A 15,103-nucleotide genomic window follows, 5' to 3' on the forward strand; every position below is an offset into this window, starting at 1 on the left:
TCACAGGCAGGGCAACCAGAGATGGGATCTGGAAACAGAATCCAGGAGTCCTCACTCCTAAACCCGGAATGTTCTGCTTAATCCCACTGATGTGGGAAAGCCCCGGCCTCGCCGGAGGGTATGGGCTTCTTCAGCTCTGACCTGGGCTCTCAGTCAATCAATCAGTACTCGGCCCTGATTCCCAGGATCCCTGCCGCTCCACTCTGGTGCTTCTGACGATGCCCAGGACAGAACCAAGATTCCAGCTGGCCCTGGACCACACACTGCCAGAATCCCTGGGGGAGCTGTATCCACACCACGTCATGACGAGGCACTGGGCCACGGGCCAGATGTGCGTGCACATCTTCGCCCGGGTACTGGGCACCCAGGGTAGAGAGGAAAGTATCCTGTGTTCCTGACCTCACCTTGTTCCCACCTGGACAGGTATGAAGGAAACGGAAACAGATCATTTGCTCACACGGGGAGAGGGGTCAGCAAACTTTTTCCGTAAAGGAACAGACAGTTAATATTTTAGCTTTATTGATGCAGCCTCTGAAGGAGGTCCTCAGCTCTGCCATTGTAGCGTGGAAACAGCCATAGGTAACAGGTAAACAAATGAGTGGCTGTGTCCCAATGAAACTTTATTTACAATAACAGGTGGTGGGCCAGATTTGGCCCTCGGGCAATAGTTTGCTGACCCTGATCTAGGATGCAGGTTATCTAATATGTGATACAGGAATACAATGGAGGGGGATTAATTACCACTGGGGTGGTAAGGAGGTGCTGGAAAACCTCTGGGGCAGGAACAGCAGGATGTTCCGTAGACAGAAACTGGGAGAATAAAGAGAGAGGAAGGAACTCCAGGCCCAGAAAATAGCTTTAGAAAAAGACCGTCATTGTGAACTCACAGGTGTGTTGCGAGCTCCTGGAATAACCTAGCTAGCATGGGTCTGCGGTGTGGCAGGAGAGAAGTGCAAAGCGAGGCTGGCAACTCAGGCACCTCAGACTATGAAGACCTTGGAGGCCAGGATCAGAGATTGGAGTTTATTTGCCAGGCAACAGGGAGCTGCCGTGGATTCGCAGGAAGTTGTCTGTGGAGAGGTGTTGATTTCCTGATCGCAGCTACGGTTTTGAGCGCCTGAACGTAGCTGGTGACACATTCACCCAACAATTCCTTTTCTGCACACAGTGTGGTGGAGGGACAAAGCCTTGGCGGTGTGTTGGTGGGGGGCTGAGTCCTGCCACCTTCCAGCTTGGTGGAGCAATTCTCTACCCTCTCTGGGCCTCTGTGATGCAATGTCCCCACCTGTGCACTGGCCTGAGAATTGCAGGGGGCGAGGGAGCGTGCAGTGGGCCCTAAAAACCACACACACTCTTACTAACCATGCATGTTGAACATTTCCCCTTTATTTTTTTATTGAGCACCAAACACTCCACTAGGCTCTGAATACACATGATCTCATTTAAACCTTAAAACAACCCAGTTGGTTATTATCCACATTTTATGGACAAAGAGACTGATAGAGGAAACATGCTGATTTAGTAAGCACCTACTGTATGCAACCTTCTCTGTCCTAGACAGGGAGGCAGTGCGGTCCTGGGGAAAGCCCCTGTTTTTCAGCCACACGGACCTAGGTTCTTATCTCGGCTCCCCATTTACTATTTGGGTTGGAGAAAACCTCAGCTCTCTCAGGCTGTGTTTCCACCTTTGTCAAATGGGAATATTGTACCTGCCTGGCAGAATTTCCTTGAGAATTAGCGAATCAGAGTTGGTGCATGGGAAGGGCCTGGTACAGTGCCCAGCATGTAGTAGGTGCTCAGTAAATGGACACTGGATAGAGAAATGCACAGCAACCTCGATCACGGGTTCTACTCTAAGAACTTTGCAAACCTCTCACGCTTCCCTCCTATAAGTCTCTGTTCCGGAAGAGATCTTTGGCTGACCCTGGGCCCAGGGCAGAAGGCCTCCCTTCCATGTGGTTACAATTGGCCCTTTGAGGGGCCGTCACCCGAGGGGACAGAGCCGGCTGCCCCCCTTCTCCACATCAAGCGGTCCGATTCGAGCCAGCCACCAGAGTGAGGCATCCGGGGGCAGAGGCCGGGCAGTGATGGATAACCTCATCCAGGGACGCACACACAGGGCAATTTTAGGGCCTCCTGCCTGGGAGGCGGCCTCCTCGGGGCACGGGGGCCACTGACCCGGAAACAAATTAAAGGCACATCTGTTGGGAGGCCATTTCCAGCAGTGGCTCCAAGCAACCGCCTGCATTCCTGGAACAAGGGGGCTGTGTGTGCGGTGAGCCGGCGCATACTCTCCACGCCACCGAGACACGGGGGCCACAGCCTCTGGCCAGGAAGGAGCAACCACGGGGGATGTGAGGCCTGAGCAGAAGGAAGGGCCATTTCTGGGCCGAGCCAGTCTCAGTCAAAGAGGGAGTTGTTTTTCAGGGTCTTGAGTGACTGACTAAGGACACAAGATATCAGGATATTGGATATTGAGAATTTTCCAACACTCGAGTCAGCAGGTCAGCTCTCTGCACTTGGTAGAACCTGAGGATGTGCCCTCTTATCCAATTCCCTATTGACAATCAGACCCCCTTTTATGATCACATCTGGACCATCTTGGCTTAGGTATTACAGGGGCTGGGAATTCATTGCCCTCCAAACTGCGCTGTAGAGCACCTTGACATGCTTGCTTGTTGATAATCAGATAACATTTTGTCTCTGGGGCCTCCCTTCAGTGGCCTCAGTGTGCCTCCAAGACACCACAGAGTGGTATAAGTGCTCAGTAAGTATTCTATGGATGGGTGGATGGATGAAGGGATGAAAGGTGGACGGATGGATGGATGGATGGATGAAGGGATGAAAGGTGGACGGATGGATGGATGCCAGAGGTTACAGTGAATGAATAGTCTGTGAAAGACACAGAGAATAAAAAGGAGAAGATAAAAAGACACCTAAGGCATAGACGCTGCCTTCAAGACTTAGCATTTTCTCCACATGAAAAGCAATCTAACCGAGCTTCCTTATGCCTAAATCGCCCCTGCTCATTCTTTAAGGCCCAGGACAAACACCACTTCCGCTGTGGAGCCTTCCATAACTGACCTTCTCCCCACTCACCCCAGCCCCTGGTAGAAAGGAAACGACAGACACAATCCGAAAAAGAGGGTAAATAAATTCTGGTCCCTTGAGCCAGACCACTGCATTTGGGAAAAACAGAACAGCCAGCAGGACTTTTTCCAAAAAGAATTACATGAAAAATATTGTTTGATGTTGTCGCCTGCCTGTGGACTTTCAAACCTACCTTGTGTGAAAGTCTCCACCGATGATGCTCATTGACCCGTTAGTTGAACAAATATATTCTCCAAGCCCTTGCTTACTGTGGGCCAGGCTTTATGTGAAGAGCCAGGGAATCTGCATAAATCATCGAAGTCCTGCCCCCCAGGGGCTCACCGGAGGAAGCAAATAAACCCACAGTAGGATGGCAGCAACACTGGGCAGTAGTAAAGGATGGAGCTTTGAAGTTGGACTGTCTGGATTCAAATCCTGGCTTCACCACTGCCTAGCTGTGTAACCTTGGGAAAGTCACTTGACCTATCTGTGCCTCACTTTCACCATCTGTAAAATGGGGGTAATAGTAGATTAGAAAGCACTTAGAACAGTATCTGCACATAGGAAGTTCTCTGTAAGGGTTAAATAACAGAGCAGAGGAGAGCTCCTGGCGCTGCCTGTCCTGATAGATTGATGTCAAGCAGCTTCAGGGACAAAGCCCTGTGAAGGTGGTGGCATCCCAGTTGGACCTTACTTACTTACTCAGCCATTCCTTAAATTTGCGGCCACTTGCTATGTGCTAGGCCCTGTGTTAGGTCCATGGTAAACCCAGTGGTCGATCGTCCCCCGGTAGGCAGACGTGATCCCTATGCTCACTTCACACAGAAGGAAACCCCTTCAGCAAGGCTAAGTAACTTGCCCAAAGTCACACAGCAGGTCAATGGCAGAGCCGGGCTGCAAACCCAGGCAGTCTGGCCTTTGGCTTTGCCATTTTGCCGCATGTGACCTAAAACAGGTTCCCAAACATTTCTGGGCCGTGGTTTGTGCCAGGCGGACAATGGTGGTACCCCCTTCTGGGTGTGACCACGATGCTCTGGGACCTCGGAGCACGGCGGCCCCTCAGCAGGAGTCCCCTCCACGGGAATGGTGCCCAGTTCGGAGCCCGTGTGCCTTTCACTGTGCCGGTGGTGGGTCGGGGGCTTCTGTTCTTTGTGGACAGCATGTGGTTTGAGTTTGAAAGTTTCCTTCCTCAAAGTCTCATGAACCTCTGAAAGTGATTAAGCAGAAGACAGAAAGGTTAAGCCAACGCCTTTCTATCGGAAGAAGTAATATCAAGCCTAACGTCCCCAAATCCGTTTCCCACTAGCTCCTGCGATCTCTCCCAAGAAGGGGCTTATTTCCTGATGTGTGATGGAAATTCCAACCCAAGTCCGCAAACGTCCAGGTGAGACAAGGACTGGCTGGCAGTCCCCCCAACCCCGGCCCCCTCACTGTTTGAAGGGACCCAGGCTGGGACAAGCCAACCCCTCTCTGCCGGGCGTCCTCAGGGACTGAGGCTCCCTCGTGCCTCTGCTCTGCTCAAGCTTTTTCTGCTCAGAATGCCCTTCTGGCTTCCCTGCCAGGAACATTCCCGCTCTTCCCCTAAGGTCTCTGAGAGGCCATCCTCCCTTCTGTGCATCCTCTTAGCCGGTTAGGGTTCCTTCTCCCTCTATTGACATAGAGATACTATATCAGGAATCCCAAATGAAAAGTGTCATGGCAGCAGACAGGGATTGATGAGGGAAGCTACTGCTTATGCCAGAAAGCAGGTTCAGCACACCAGCCCAGGAGGGAGGCCCTGCTTAGGCTGCCAGCTGTCAGGGGGTGAGGCCTCTGCTCCCTCACCCCCGTGCAGCGATGCCTGTCTGAGCTGTGGGCGCTTTGCTGATCACAGGGCAGTGACTGTAGGAAAGTGTAGACGAAGCAAACATCGCCTTGACAAGTCGTAGTGACAGAGAAAGGGGGGGTACTTTTCCCCCTGACACTTCCCAAATCACGCTGTGCTATCTGAGGTCTCCCTCTCAAACGCTTCCTTCCTCAGGAGGTTCCTCTGTGCCTCCGCAGCCTCTGTTCCTGAAGGCCTGCATTCCTGCTCTGGCGTGCATGCAGACTTCACCAGTCCGTCTTCCTACAAAGCCGGGAAGCACTTCCCAGGTTCCGTGAGGGACAGGACTCAGAGACTGCTGCTTTCTTCACTTTGCCTTAGAATCTTAGCGTATAGACCAAATAGGAACCTTCTGGATCACAGAACCAATCCTTCATTTTGCAGAAAAAGCCCAGAAAAGTCAGGGGACCTGCCCATCACCACACAGTGAATCAGTCCCGGTCCTTAGACCCCAGAGAACTTGACTGAGGGCTATTCTCTGTCTACTCAGCCCGTTACCTGTCGGGCAAAAAGAGCTGCAAACATGTTGGAATTGGACGTGGGAAGCGGTTCTGAAGAGCGTATGTTTGTTGTGTCTTGTGTGTTACGTGTTGTGCGTCATATGTGTTGTGTGCATTTTATCTCTGTGTGGTGTATCAGGTGCGTTGTGTGCACGTGTCGTACGTTGCATGCGTGTGCTCTGTGTGTGTGTATGCATGTGCATTCACACTTGTTACTGAAGAGGTTAAGAGTGTGCTGGGGGATTCCATCCAGGTCAACAAAGGTCTTGGGACACGCAGACAAGTGTTCGTCCATGAATTTTTCTGAACATGAGAACATGCTTTCCTAAGCAGGGACCCCAGAACCCCATCTAGGAAGCATATTCACAGACAGATGAGCACCCTTCTGTGTGATCAGAATAAACCAAGGGATGGCGCACACGGTCAGTGGTTACACACAGAAGGGAAGACGGTTCCCAGCCTGGCAGGGCTGGAGGAGTTTGGTAGTCAGTGTTCCTAGAGAACATAGCGTTTGAGCTGAGCCTTCAAGGGTTATATCAGCGTTCTCAGAGAAACAGACCAGATAGAAGTTTTCCATATAAATACAAATTTACATTTGTTACATTTATTATAAGAATTAGTTCATGCAATTATGAAGGCCCCAAAGTCCCACAGTCTGCCATCTGCAAAAAGCTGGAGAACGAAGAAAGGTGGTCGTGTAAAATTCAACCTAAAAACCCGCCAAAAACCCAGTAACTGGAAGCAGGAGGTCCGGGTCTAAATGTCCGAGGGCAGGAAAAGATGGGTGTCCCAGACGGCACATCACCCATCTTCCGCCTTTTCGTTCTATTCAGGTCCTCAACAAATTGGGTGACGCCCACCCACATTGGTGAAGATGATCTGCTTTACTCCGTCTATTGATTCAAATGCTCATCTCTTCCAGAAACTTCCTCACAGACACACCCAGAAACAACGTTCTACCAGCTCTCTGAGCATCCCTTAGCCCAGTCGAGCTGACACATAAAATTAACCATCAGAAGGAGGAAAGGGAGATTTCCCGGCAGTTGAACCTGGGGAATGATGGCCGCTCTACACTGAGAGGGCAGCGGGAGAGTGCGCCTTATTCAAGCCAGTCTGCGTGAGGACCCGCACGCGGGAGGCAGATGAAGAACGAGGCTGGAGGGAGGAACAGAACACACCCAAAGGCCCGTGCATGCAGGGAGGAGAGGGTGACTGATCCTGCTGGGGCTGGGGAGCTGCCGGAGGCATTTCGTAGGGGAGCGATGAGAGGAGACTCGTGCACAGAGGGGGCCAGAGCGGAGGCTGAACTGATTGGGAGCATCGTGACGGGGACACAGCACATGCTGGAAGAGGGGCATCTCTGACACCCCTAGGTTTCCACACTGAAAGCCAAATGGGAGGTCCTGACTGGCAGGCTCCGGGACTCTCAGAAGACCGGGGGCTCGACAGGCTGTGGAAACCAGGAAGAGCTTCTTGGAGGAGGTGTCTTAGGGGCTGACCTTGGAGTAGGTCTGTTCATCAGGACGAAAAGCTCCGCTGGTCATGAGGGGAGACAAGGGGACTTAACTCATGGAAGCAAGATCTGAAGCGCAGAAGCTCTGTCCTAGGGTCAAAGGCAGCCCTGTGGGTCTGTGCGGAGGCTCCCTGATTGCAAGGAGGCTGTGAACAAGCCACGAAGTGTCCGGGAGGCCGGCAGCCCTGTGCTGGAAGCAGCAGTACCGTCTTGCTCTGACATACGGCAGCATGCCCCCAGTGGGCCCTCCTACATTAGTCCTCAAATCTGCTAACAGCGGGGCCTGAGAAGAAAAGAAGTTTTCCTGCCACTAAACTTAAACGTACCTGGATATCTTATACTCCAACCACTGACCTGGTCCTCAAATGTCCTTTATCATATCTATACTTAAATCAGCTCACGCGCTCCCAGCTCCAGGCGCGGGGACCTCACTGCTCTCAAAACAAACTTTTCCAGTGTTTAAATACATATATGCACTCCTATATATAGAACAGATAACTAAGAAGACCTACTGAATAGCATAGGGAACTCTATTCAATACTCTGTAATGACCTGTATGGGAATAGAATCTGAAAAAGAGTGGAGATATGTGTATGTATAGCTGACTCACTTTGCTATACAGCAGAAACTAACACAGCATTGTAAATCAACTGTACTCCAATAAAAACATTTTATTTTTAATTCAAGTGTATTTCTAATATTGATTAAAATCTTGTAACAACACCTATTCATTCTGGAGTGGGGATAGGACTGCCATAACCTTCAGGGCAGAGGTGATTCTTTGAAATGCCACTAAACACAAAGTTAACCCTCAAAGAACGTCTAGAGATGGTGAGAGCTACTTTCGAGTCAAGGATCACAAACTAAGAGTGAGGAAACATGGAGTCTGGTCCCACCTTTTTTCTTACTGGCCTGTACCTGTGACTTTATCTCTCCAAGCCTTACTTTGCTTATCTGAAAAAATAAGGTTAATTCATGCCCCTTTCCCAGGGCTGTTAGAATAAGCAAATAAACTCTTGGGTGTGAAAGTACTTTGAAAAGTAAGAAGTACTCTTTCAGGGCTTCCCTGGTGGTGCGGTGGTTGAGAGCCCGCCTGCCGATGCAGGGGACGCGGGTTCGTGCCCGGGTCCGGGAAGATCCCACATGCCGCGGAGCGGCTGGGCCCGTGAGCCATGGCCGCTGAGCCTGCGCGTCCGGAGCCTGTGCTCCGCAACGGGAGAGGCCACAACGGTGAGAGGCCCGCGTACCGTTAAAAAAAAGAAGTACTCTTTCAGTGCAAGGTGTTATCATTAATAATGATGATGATTATCATGAGTTTTGGAGGTAGTGAGAATAATAATAATTCATCCACTAGAAAGTTTCTCTCCTGGGAGTGTCTTAGAGCACAAAGCCAAGGTAAACATTCAACCTGCTGACACAGGCAATAGAAGATATAGCTCAGCCCTGGGGAGGTTTTTCAGGCACCTGCCTTCTAAAGGAACAGACCCCCCCGGAGGAGTGAGCTCCCTGTCACTGACAGCATCCAAGCCGCCTCTGAGGAGCCCCTTGTCTCTGATGACAGAGAGGGGACTGCTGTTCCAGGGGGAGGAGGTTAGCTGGGTGGAGTATGAAGCAGAGATTTCTCAGAACACTCTGGCTCAGAGGGGGTGACTCCAACTGTTACCCATTGCTTCAGTTCCTATTTTCCACCGGCTCTGCCCTTAGCAGCAATGGCAGTGCTATTGTCAAATCCGATCCTTGGTTCCTGCAGGCTCCCTGCCCCCACTTCTCATCCCCTCCTCTCTCACAAGCCATGAAGGTAGGGGTCCTGGGCTGTCTGCATTTCTCTATCAGGAGCTCAGAAAGCCCCCCAGGCCAGCTGGAGCATCAGGGTGGTCAGGGACGTCCCCCCAGGGGGGCAGGGTGGGGGGATGGAAAAGAAGCCTGGACGACCTTCCTCTGCGGTTATCTCTCCCATCTGTAAACAGCGCCTGGCCCTCCCCAGGCAGCCTCAGCCTCACACTCGGGGTGACAGCGTGTTTGGACGTTCCGGGACCCTCATCCAGCCGCCTTTGTTCTCCGGGCTTAATGAAGGGACTGCTAAAACCCCACTTGCCAGATAAGATGACAGGACCGTCTTTTAGGGTTATGGATGGTACACAGAGGTGACAGGATGAATTCCTGCATGCAGAGGGGTCTGAGTGCACTGCCTTTTGTCCAGCGGTGGACTCGTCTTAACTGGTACAAGCTTGGTCCTTCAGCTTCCAAAACAAACATTTCTGACTCATGCCAAAAGATTAGAGGAAGACAGTGGGACACAGGCATTTGGCGGGGAGCAAAGGACATTTCCCCCTCACCCCCGAGCCAAAGCCCAAGCACACCAAGGAGGGACCGTTTCCACCTTCTGCTCCCATCCAGACTGGCTCCCCTCCAATTTCCTTCATATTCATGATGACAGCCAAGTCTCGTTCAGTGCATCTTGGTTTACAAAGTGCTTTTACGTCATTCTACTTGCTCATCATAGCTCCTTGAGAGTCAGGTTGTGGAGGGGGCCCCTGGATGACGTTATCTGCTTTGTTACTTATTAGCTCTTTGAACTTGGGCGAAATCACTTACTTTCCCAAAGATGGAGATCGTAGCCTGGCTGTGGTGGGACCACCGTTAGTTAGCATAGTGGGAGAACTTGTAAACTGCTACCTTCCACGCGAGCTGTCATTCATTTCACTGTGGGATGGGAGTCTGGAGGGAGAGACGTTCACTTCATCCCAGCACCTGAAAACCCCACGGAGTGCAGTAGGTACATACCGCATTTTTGTTAACTGCATACACAACTGGTGGACGGCTTTGAGGGCTCCCGGGGCTCTGCCAGAGCGGTCCTAGAGGAACCTATGTTTCATGTACAGAAGCAGGCTCTTGTCCTGAGCTGGAGCGGTCTGCCCTCCACAGCCTCCCCTGGGGGGCATCTCTGGCTGTGGACGGACGGTCTACTCTGGCAGCTCCTCCCTGGGCCCTGCTCCCACTGGGGGTCAGGGGAGCTGCCCCCTCCAGCCACTGGGTGCTGTGCCCAGTCTCAGCCTCCACCTCCCGGGCAGACCAGGCCCCACCGGGAGGGCCCAGACGTGCACCAGCTCAAGAAACACTCCACCTCCCCCCTTCCACACACACGCACACGCACACACGCGCATGCACACACGCACACACGCTGTGCTCCTGAGCGTTCTACTGTGGTTGATCTGGAGACCAGGGCCTGATTCCTTGGACCCGCCCAGTCTCCAGGCTGGACTTGAGTAGCTCCGGGTACCACTCAGGGCTCTTCTCACTATGAGTTGTCCAGAACTCGCGGTGGGGGGGCAGCCCCTTTTCTTCGACGTCTTTCTCCAGCCCTTAAAGACCAAAGCGATAACAGGGGCCATGACAACATCAGTACCGGAGGTGATGGCCCATGTCTGTTTTATTTTCTTCAATGTTGAGCCATCTCTTTCTAGCACTTTTTATTTTGCCAGAATCTTGTTCTCTTGCAGGTAAGATCAGGAAACTGGGTAAATGATTGTCCCAAGGCAAATGATCAGGTGGGGAATTGTGCTTCTATCACATTTTGATCTGCCTTGATTCGCCTACGGTTGCGCCTCTTCTGCCCCTACCAGGGGTGGAAGCCCCCGCAGGGGCTTAGCAGCTTTGCTGAGCCCTCCCACCTTGGGGGACAGAAGAGGGGCTGGCCGGGGGGCCTGTCAGCCCAGCGGCCCAATCACAGGCCCAAGGGCTGAGGCCAAGAAAGGCCTCTGGGGCAGAGTCTGTGGGGTAGGGGTCAGCCTGATGCATTATGTAACAGAAAATAGACTGTGACAGACAACAATAAACACTGGGCCTGGGAGAGCAACTTTCTTTCTGACAACTGCCCTGTTGGTGGAGAAATGCTTCTCCATCCACTTTCTTCCGCCCACTGACACATCCACGGGAAACTCCTACCCAGGGAAGCACCCATAGTTCCATTCTGCTCCTGGTCTCCACCCACTCTCACCATCTCTCTTCAGTTCTGTTGCAAGAGCCTCTGCCTTGGTCTCGCTGCCCTCACCACAATGATTAATCTTCCTAAGGCACACTGGGACTACAGCCACCCGTCTCCACAGCCCTCAGTGGCTCCACATGGGCCCAGAACAAGCACTGATGGCTAGGATGGCGATCCATGGCCTTCCTCAATTCCTAGGTCACTTCTCTTACCTCACCAGCCAATGTGACATTTTCTGAATGCACTTTCCAGTTATGCTCTTCCCACTGGCTGATATGGCCCCAATCCACCCCAGTACTTCTTCATTTGTAAATCTTTCCCATTTTTCAGTTTCTAACTAAAAACTCCCCCGGCACTTAACCCCCCTCTATACACTCGATTATTTCTTCCTCCAAAGCATATTCCTCACACCTTTGTTTTGTAGTTGGCTTTTATATGTTTGGCTTCCCATGTTGTTGTTAGCTGCTTGAGCAAAAGGATTGTGACTTTTGTGCCTCCGTCACTGCTCTGGAAGAGCTCAGATCAAGAGGAAAAGGCAGACATTTAAACAAACGCGTGCAGCAAAGCTTTAGAGGTGCCACAGCAGAAAGACGCATGGCATATTTGTTTAAACGTCTAGTTCATGGGAGCCGTTGGGCAAAGGCAAAGAGAAGGGTAATGCCTGGTATATACAAGGGACCACAGCAGTTAGTTGAGTACTGCTGGAACGTTCTTGGGGGAGAGGATCAGCCTTGTATGTTATGCTCACTCTTTTTTAAAAAAAATTTATTTATTCATTATTTATTTTTGGCTGTGTTGGGTCTTCGTTGCTGCACGCGGGCTCTTCTCTAGTTGCGGCGAGCAGGGGCTACTCTTCATTGTGGTGCGCAGGCTTCTCACTGCGGTGGCTTCTCCTGTTGTGGAGCACGGGCTCTAGGCTCATGAGCTTCAGCAGTTGTGGCACGCGGGCTTCAGTAGTTGTGGCTTGCGGGCTCTAGAGTGCAGGCTCAGTAGTTGTGGCGCATGGGCTTAGTTGCCCCGCGGCATCCTCCCGGACCAGGGCTTGAACCCGTGTCCCTTGCATTGGCAGGTGGATTCTCAACCGTTGCACCACCAGGGAAGTCATTATGCTCACTCTTTGAAAGATTTTTTTTTTCATTATAAATCGAAATTAATAAACTATCATAATATCAGTAAATATCAGAAACCCTCACTGATCAGAGTTTGTCTCTACTAATCCAAGACATCCCAAATAGCACCAAATCTAAAGAATACCAAGCAGCAAAAGAATAAGAGAAACCTGGAGAGTTCAGGCCATGCTCTACTTGGTCACTTTGCTGACCAGAGGGAAAGGGGCACAGACAGGTGATGCTGTGCCAACGGCTCCAGAGGAACCAAGCAGACAGGAGAAGAGGCTGCAGACAGGAGAGATGGAGACATGACAGAGGGCAGGATGGGGGAGGAAGAGTTGGGTGAAATTTATCAATAACTTCAAATAAAAGGAAATCAAGTTGACAGATTGATAACAGACAAGGTATAGTTTTTCTATTTTTGCATCATCCCCAAAGACACTTGACCATATAGGGAGAAAAAAGTTTTTAAAATAGCAAATGATAATAAGAAAGCTGATAATGAAGTTGAGGCATCAACAGCAGGGTATAAAATAGGGAAACCGATAAGGAAACTGCTTAGAAATAAAAGGGAAATTGACACATTGCAGCTAACTCACCCTTCTCTCAGCCTGCTCAAGTACACAAATATAAAAAAGAACAATTTACAAGGGAGAATCAATAGGTACACAGGAAACTGTATATTTCAGGTCACTTCCCAAATCTCTGATTAGGCCAGTCCTCGGAAATGTCTCCCTCTGTTAACCCCATCACCACCATCTTTTAGTAGCATATTGATTTAATCATCAATTATATTAAGAATGTCTAAATGCTGTTAACCTCATTAGTCTCCTCACCCATACACCAAAGTGCCTAGAATAGAACCAGATAGTAGATGGTAAAAATGTGCTGGTAATGAATAAAATGCGGTCTATACATACAATGGAATATTACTCAGCCTTGGAAAGGACATGTACTACAACATGGATAAAACTTGCAGACATTACGCTAAGTCTTCATTAAGCCAAACAGAAAAGGACAAATATTATATGATTCTCCTTATATGAGGTACCTAAAAATAGTGCAATTCATAGAGGCAGAAAGTAGAATAGACATTTCTAGGAGCTGAAAATGGGGAGTTTTTGTTTAATAGGTATAGAGTTTCCATTTAGAGTCATGAAAAAGCTCTGGAGATGGATGGTGGTGACAGTTGCACATCAATGGGAATATACTTAACGCCACCGCACTGTACACTTGAAAATAGTTTAAGTGATAAATTTTATGTGATGTATATTTTAGCACCAAAAAACCAAAGTGCTGGTGAAGCAACAGGTTTCAGAAAGTGAAGAAAGCCAACGCGCAGCTTTCCTCTGCCACTCTGCCCTCCCCAACATAACTCACCATAAACTCTGTAGCTGGAGATTGACCGAAAGGGATTGGGCTACCCCTTTCCCGGATTGTTTACTCAGGTCAGAAGATTAAATAATTGGCCAATAGGGTTAGGTGACACTGTGGGCTGCCATGGGCACGTCGGCCCCACCAGCTGTTCAGCAGGGAGAGGTCAGGGGGCCTCAGGAAGGTCAAAAGAATGAGATGTATGATGAAATGACGTTATCTGCATTGTCAACACACAGAAAGGGAATGTTGACATGCTCCCTCTGAAGCTGCATGGATTTCGTGTTCAAAGACTCAAAGGGAAATTGTATGTGGATGAAATATTTGCACTTGTTTCTTTTGGGAAGAAGTTTCGATCCCTCCAAGCTCTTCAGTCGTACAGTCAATGGATGAGCCAGTGGTCCCCACCTTCTTGGGCCCATACCGTGCTTTCACTTACTAGAAGTTTTGGCTGTGCAAGGATTAAACTGCATACCTAAAGCACAGCTCTCTGGCTCCTATGAAACATGTGTCACTGCCTGAATAGAACTGGTGGCTACACTGACCTCCTCCTCTTATATATCCACACAGCAAATATTCACATAATCTGGTAAACGAGTAGTCTTTCTTTGCCACTACTTGACATTTGATCATTCCTTTTTTTTTTTTGCTGGTAGCAAGGCAAATCCCATTCTACAGTGTCTGATGTAGGACCCTCCACCTCCATGACTTGTCCAGCAGACAGCATGATAGCGTGTTTATCTTCAGTTACAGGCCAGTGTCGATGAGGACTGAGATTCTGGGGTTGCGACACATTGACACCACAGACATTGAACTAGAAATTAGGTGTTTTCCGAGGGGCTGTATTTAACTCCTCTGATTTTCAATCTCCTCTCTTGTGCTGTATTACATTCAAGCAAGCATTTGTTGAGTATCTGTTTGTGCCAACAACTACCTTGGTCACTGTGGCTGGAACCCAGACCATTTGGTAAGTGACCAAGTGTGGATGGACATAGGACAAGAGGACCCATGTCCAGTAGCCTGAGTACTGGTCTAGGCACCTTACCTGATCAGCTTTGCCTGACCTTGCGTCTTCATCTATAAAATGGAGAAAAGAATAAGACGTTTTGTTGAGTGCTAACTATACATGTGCATTATCCCCTGTTCTCTCAACCACCACCCCTTCATGGTAGGTGTTATCACCACCATTTATACAGATGAGAAAAATGAAGTTCAGGGATTGGAATGATTTGTTCAATACCACACTGCTAGCACATAGCAGAACTGGATTTGAACCCAGTTCCAATCTGGGCCACAGCCCATGCATATCCACTAATATAGCGCTGATTTCTCTCTTCACTGGTTAATTTGGGAGCATTCCATGAGATAAGAGCAAAATGCCAGGTAAATTATAAGGGTCTGTCAAATTTAAGTTATTATTTTTAATTTTATTAGAAAAAATTAAAAGATAAATTATCGAGGAGTGGTATTTTGACTTTTTTTTATATTGGCATAACTTTTAAGCAGCTCTATTGAGATATAATTCACATACATTTTTCCCATTTAAAACGTACAATTCAGTGTTTGTTAGCGTATTTACAGAGCTGTGCATCCATCACAAAAAATTTTAGTACACTTTCATCCGCCGGAAAAAGAAATCCCACATCTTTTAGCAGTGCCAGTTCTCCC

General features: G+C 49.5%; 1 pseudogene; it reads left to right on the plus strand.

Moving 5' to 3' along the window:
- The first annotated feature begins 218 nt into the window (after window positions 1-218).
- Window positions 219-15,103, plus strand: part of LOC149747806 (reticulocalbin-1 pseudogene) — a 48,754-nt pseudogene continuing 33,869 nt past the window's right edge.

The sequence above is a fragment of the Delphinapterus leucas genome, chromosome 13 (assembly GCF_059928025.1).
Source record: "Delphinapterus leucas isolate spDelLeu-1000000601 "Yukka" chromosome 13, BTC_Dleu_Yukka2, whole genome shotgun sequence".
NCBI classification, from domain to species: domain Eukaryota; kingdom Metazoa; phylum Chordata; class Mammalia; order Artiodactyla; family Monodontidae; genus Delphinapterus; species Delphinapterus leucas.